Source organism: Myxocyprinus asiaticus, chromosome 13 (assembly GCF_019703515.2).
Source record: "Myxocyprinus asiaticus isolate MX2 ecotype Aquarium Trade chromosome 13, UBuf_Myxa_2, whole genome shotgun sequence".
NCBI lineage: Eukaryota > Metazoa > Chordata > Actinopteri > Cypriniformes > Catostomidae > Myxocyprinus > Myxocyprinus asiaticus.
In genome coordinates this window covers 42,377,927-42,384,559 of record NC_059356.1, presented here as the reverse complement: position 1 = coordinate 42,384,559, position 6,633 = coordinate 42,377,927, and positions in this window count along the sequence as shown.

Sequence of the window (6,633 nt, the reverse complement as noted above, 5' to 3'; positions counted from 1 at the left end):
CATAGCGAAAACTGATTCTAAAACTGTGACCAACAACAACAAAAGGAATATTTCTATCCCGACTGTCCAAATGTGTCACAATATTTAAGAAACATTATTTTACCTGAAGTATTTTAAATAGGGAAGACTAGGGCTAGCTGTCACGATAAACCACACAAAAATACATTATGGCACAGGTCAATTAACAGCAGGTTCCCTTTGTGACAACTTTCCAGTTAAAGTGTTAAAACATGCCCTGCAATCAAATGTGTTAAATGTGTGTTCAATGAACTGTATCTTTCTCCAAGGTAATGACGGTGGAAATGTTCAAAATCCTTTTTGCACTTTAAAGGTAAGTGCCTATATATTTGACGCTCATAAATAACCCCACCGTGAGAAATATTCCCTGGAGTAAAATTGTGACACAGAGTCCTGGTCTCTTCTTTATTTTTAAAGTGCCATAGTGCAATACTATTTTGTGAAATTGTTTCTATGATATTTAACATTGATTTCATCAGATTCCTTACTGCGCTGCAGTCATAGTTGGACAAAATAATGGAAACAGCCAATTATATGTACACCTATACTGAGTAACCAAGTACTCATTTAGCTGTCCAATTTGTCCAAAGCAACTCACAGTGCATTTATAACAGGGACAATCCTCCTGTAGTGACCTGAGGTTAAGTGCCTTGCCTGAGGGAACAATGGTCATAGTGCTTGGCTTTATTCTTGCAGGACTGAACCAGCAATTATCAGATTTATGTGTTAACAACGTCACACCATACATTGATCTTCTGCTAATGAAGAGTATGGCCATCATCATTTTTAGACATTTCAATTTCATTCGTCCTTGAGATTATCAATGCTTTTCAAAGATCTGTGCCTTAATGGGTCCCCATGCATTTCAAATTGTCCCTATGCTCCTGCGTTATTGTACATGGAGTTTAAAATAGCTTCAAATAAGATTATTTTAAGCTCCCTGTGGAAAAGAAGTAAAATCAAAGAAATGAATTATGCAAACCAAAGTCGGTGAGTGCAAATCTTCTGGAACATTTTGAAGATTGGAGTGTTGCTTCTGTGCACATGCTATGCATAGAAGCATAGTGAAAACTGATTCTAACACTGTGACCAACAACAACAAAAAGAATATTTCTATCCTGACTGTCCAAATGTGTCACAATATTTAAGAAACATTATTTTACCTGAAGTATTTTAAATAGGTGAAGACTAGGTCTAGCTGTCACGATAAACCACACAAGCATACTGTCATGATTCACTGTTTGCCTTGTGTTTCTCTCCTGTCATCTGTTCCTCCCGGACTACATTTCCCATAATTCCCTGCCCTCATCACTGCCAGCTGTCCTTGATTTTTTTCACCTGTCTTCCATTAAGTCATTATCCATTGTGTATATAATGCCCTGTTGTTTGCTTGTTTTTGTCAGTTGTTATGTGTTTTGATCTTCTGTTTATTTACCTGGTCCCATGTGGCTGTTTCTTTTGTTCCTGTGTTACCCTGTTATATTGTACGTTGTTTATCTTATTAAATACAGAAGATTTCACTGCACCTAGATCCAGCTCTCGTACTTCCTTCCAATATGTTACACATACATTATGGCACAGGTCAATTAACAGCTGGTTCCCTTTGTGACAACTTTCCAGTTAAGGTGTTAAAACATGCCCTACAATAAAATGTGTTCAGTGTGTGTTCAATGAACTGTATCCTCTCTCCAAGGTAATGACGGTGGAAATGTTCTTTTTTGCACTTTAAAGGTAAGTGCCTATACATTTGACGCTCATAAATAACCCCACCATGAGAAATATTCCCTGGAGTAAAAAGTGTGACACAGTGCCCTGGTCTCTTATTTTTAAAGTGCCATAGTGCAATACTATTTTGTGAAATTGTTTCTATAATATTTAAAATTGAATGTTCATAGTGCTTGGCTTTCTTCTTGCAGGACTGAACCAGCAATTATCAGTCTTATATGTTAACAATGTCACACCATACATTGATCTTTACTAATGAAGAGTATGGCCATCAGAAGAAAAGTGCGCAGTGATGGGGGAGGGATGTAGCAAGACCTTTTACTAAATTTTATGAGGTCCTCATTGCAGGTTATTCTGGTCAAGAACAGCCCACTTAGACAGGATGATTTTTCTGAATGGCATGTAAATTGATCAATCATAGTTCATTTTGTTTTTAAGTGCTGTTTATGGGTGGACTCATCTGAAATAGATTATAATACCACAATAATAGACTGGCATGGGGAAAAAAATCTATTTAGCAGTCTCTGCAAACAATTGCACTGGAAACACATGAGAAAATGGCAGAAAATTAGTAGCAACTTGTAGTACAGTATTTCACAAACGTATCTAAGAAAACAAAGTAGAACATAAAGTTCTGGTCTAGTTTATTTGCTTCTAAGTGCCTCAAACAAAACTCTGAATATATTTTAAAGGTCTGATGTCACTAACCTGGCAAACTTTGGCAAATCCAGTCATTATTTCATCCTTAAAAGTGTCGCATGTATCAACCCTGCCTTGTAATGGTCTTTTTGTTCATGTTATTGCAAAGAGAAAAAAATGTGTCTTAGTCATAATCAATCATCACAAAAGACATTGCTTTCAAAACCACTTTCCTTTTTTAGTATAATAAAAAAGGACATAAAAAAAAGGTAATGTGTGTAATGTAGTGGTGCTGCTGTCTTTCCTCTTCTAGGCATCACTGTCTTTCTAGGTAATTCTAGGCAAAGTTCCTGGTATACATTACTGTCGGTTACTGCTGACAAAAAATATATGCAGAGAGAGAGAGGGAGAGTTTTTGCGAAGATGTACATAGAGAATGTAAGTTTCCCATTAGTCAGTGCTTCATTATTCCCAAAATAATTTAGGTTGTTTCCAAAAGCTTTCCTCACTTGCCTATTCTTGCTGTCATATCTGAATGATTCAAATATCACTCACTTGCAAAATCTCCCCTCCATCTCCATTGCCTCATTTTCTAATGGAGCGCTATTCATATACACCTGTTCTATTGTCTGACTCAAGGTGGTGAGACTGTTGCCACAACATCTGTTATCTCCATGCCTGAAATGGTGGCTCTGCCCCACATACAGACTCAGGCTACTTCTAAAACTAATACTTTAAATTTGTAGTTGTCAGTACAGCATAGCATGTCATTACTTTGTCTATTGTTTCAGTGGAAATGTGCTTCTTTTTGAAAACAACTGAGAGAAAATTGCCTGCAGTGGGGCAATCGTTGATCCAATATGAAACTCTGTGCCTTCTGTGTACAGTGCTTATGAACAGAAGAAAACCAGGTGCACTAGCAACAAAGCTCTCCAAAAACCAATTTATAATAGTTTCACAAGAAGATGATGCTAGCACTCTTTGGTGCCAGGTGCTGGTAGGCCTCCATGTTAAAAAGGGGCTCAATGTTTATCCTTATCCCTGAAAATCCAGTGTTATGGAAGCTACTTTCAAACTTACAAGCCAAAAAAGCTACTCATAATTTAAAGCAGTTAAACTGTCAGGCAACTACACTGAACAAAATTATAAACGCAACACTTTTGTTTTTGCCCCCATTTTTCATGAGCTGAACTCAAAGATCTAAGACTTTTTCTATCTACACAAAAGGCCTATTTCTCTCAAATATTGTTCACAAATCTGTCTAAATCTGTGTTAGTGAGCACTTCTCCTTTGCCGAGATACTCCATCCACCTCACAGGTGTGGCATATCAAGATGCTGATTAGACAGCATGATTATTGCACAGGTGTGCCTTAGGCTGGCCACAATAAAAGGCCACTCTAAAATGTGCAGTTTTATCACACAGCACAATGCCACAGATGTCGCAAGTTTTGAGGGAGCGTGCAATTGGCATGCTGACTGCAGGAATGTCCACCAGAGCTGTTGCCCGTGAATTGAATGTTCATTTCTCTACCATAAGCCGTCTCCAAAGGCGTTTCAGAGAATTTGGCAGTACATCCAACCGGCCTCACAACCGCAGACCACGTGTAACCACACCAGCCCAGGACCTCCACATCCAGCATCTTCACCTCCAAGATCGTCTGAGACCAGCCACCCGGACAGCTGCTGCAACAATCGGTTTGCATAACCAAAGAATTTCTGCACAAACTGTCAGAAACCGTCTCAGGGAAGCTCATCTGCATGCTCGTCGTCCTCATCGGGGTCTCGACCTGACTGCAGTTCGTCGTCGTAACCGACTTGAGTAGGCAAATGCTCACATTCGATGGTGTCTGGCACTTTGGAGAGGTGTTCTCTTCACGGATGAATCCCGGTTTTCACTGTACAGGTCAGATGGCAGACAGCGTGTATGGCGTCGTGTGGGTGAGCGGTTTGCTGATGTCAACGTTGTGGATCGAGTGGCCCATGGTGGCGGTGGGGTTATGGTATGGGCAGGCGTATGTTATGGACAATGAACACAGGTGCATTTTATTGATGGCATTTTGACTGCACAGAGATACCGTGACGAGATCCTGAGGCCCATTGTTGTGCCATTCATCCACGACCATCACCTCATGTAGCATCATGATAATGCACGGCCCCATGTTGCAAGGATCTGTACACGATTCCTGGAAGCTGAAAACATCCCAGTTCTTGCATGGCCAGCATACTCACCGGACATGTCACCCACTGAGCATGTTTGGGATGCTCTGGATCGGCGTATACGACAGCGTGTTCCAGTTCCTGCCAATATCCAGCAACTTCGCACAGCCATTGAAGAGGAGTGGACCAACATTCCACAGGCCACAATCAACAACCTGATCAACTCTATGCGAAGGAGATGTGTTGCACTGCGTGAGGCAAATGGTGGTCACACCAGATACCCAACCCCCCCCCGGACCCCCCAATACAGTAAAACTGCACAATTTAGAGTGGCCTTTTATTGTGGCCAGCCTAAGGCACACCTGTGCAATAATCATGCTGTCTAATCAGCATCTTGATATGCCACACCTGTGAGGTGGATGGAGTATCTCGGCAAAGGAGAAGTGCTCACTAACACAAATTTAGACAGATTTGTGAACAATATTTGAGAGAAACAGGCCTTTTGTGTAGATAGAAAAAGTCTTAGATCTTTGAGTTCAGCTCATGAAAAATGGGGGCAAAAACAAAAGTGTTGCGTTTATAATTTTGTTCAGTGTATTTTGAAAAAGTAGGCTAATGTAGTCTGGTACATTCTGTCATATAAAATATCATTTATTTGTTCAGATTTATGTTGCATTTATTCTCTTTATCAGTAATACAGTAATGATGGTTGACATTAAATACTTTTGGGAAGTTAACATCCTGCAGTCTGAAATGGTAGTTCAGGTTTGGTTGAGGAAATGGCAGGACTCAAATGCAGAGTGGCGATTAGGGCTTTTATTTAACAAAAACAAACAAAAACTACCCCGAAGGGGAAACACAAACACAGTCCAGGGCAACAAAACAATGACGGGCTGGGCTTGACAGAAATCCAACTGGACAGGAACACGACCGATAGAGACCTAAACACAAGCAACATCCCACAACGAACTGGCACCAGGAAGAGCACAAAGGGAGATTATAAAGAGAGAGAAATCAGGAGGGAAACGAGGAAGGCAGGTGAAAGTAAACTATTATTCAAACAGGTAAAAAGCCAAATGAGAGGGTGGGGTTATCACTGAAGACATGACAGACACGAATGCACAAGGAAATGAGAAAATACAAAACCAAGTGCATTCACATAACACAAGACAAAACACAAGTGTCTGGACTCAGCCACTGAGTAAATAAACCAAACCAACCGAAATGGCTGAATCCAGACACAAGACATAAAACAGACATGGAACACATACATTTCAGGGCTCTGCCACAAAGGGGAAAAAAGTAAATAGTAAACAGTAGTAAACAGCTTTTGCTAATTCATTTAAAAGTATTATACATGCAGCTTTATTGACTTCATATTAATTTTGAGACTACATGCAATCATTTTACATATGAATTTGTCACACCACGGGACCATTTAAAATGAAAAGCAAAAAAGTGCAACCAAAAAAATTTCTTTTTTCAATCTTGATACATTATGTGACCAGAAAAAAGCTAATTTTCTTTAACATGTGCCTTTAACGGGTGTCCATGGACGCCATGCGAGAAGCAGACATGTGAACTTTGCTAGTTTTTTTAATTATTTTCATGTCACAATCCGGTGAGATCCGGTGAGATTCGATACACCCAGTTACATTCTTGCTCTTTGAGGTAAACATGGCAAAGAAGTCAAAATCCTCAGACTCTGGAGACATTAAAAGACACTTACGTGTTCAAGCTGAGGCCTCTGACAGGCCTACGGACAGGGGACTCGATTTGGACAGCACTTCGGTAGATGAAATTCAGCGTCAACTGTCCAACATCTCGGTAATGCTGACGAAGGTTGTTGCTGACTTGGAGGATCTCACTGTAATACGTCAGTCGATTACGGCGATGGAAACAAAATTCTCTGAGTTAGTTACAAGAGTGACAGAAGTTGAAAGATGTATCGATTATCTTGAGTCATCGGAAAGGGAATTATCCACTAATCCGCCCGCGTCCAAAACAGATTTGGAATTAATTTCGGAAAAACTGGAATATTTCGAAAATATGAGCTGAAGGAATAACATTCGAATTGTTGGAATTCCTGAGCA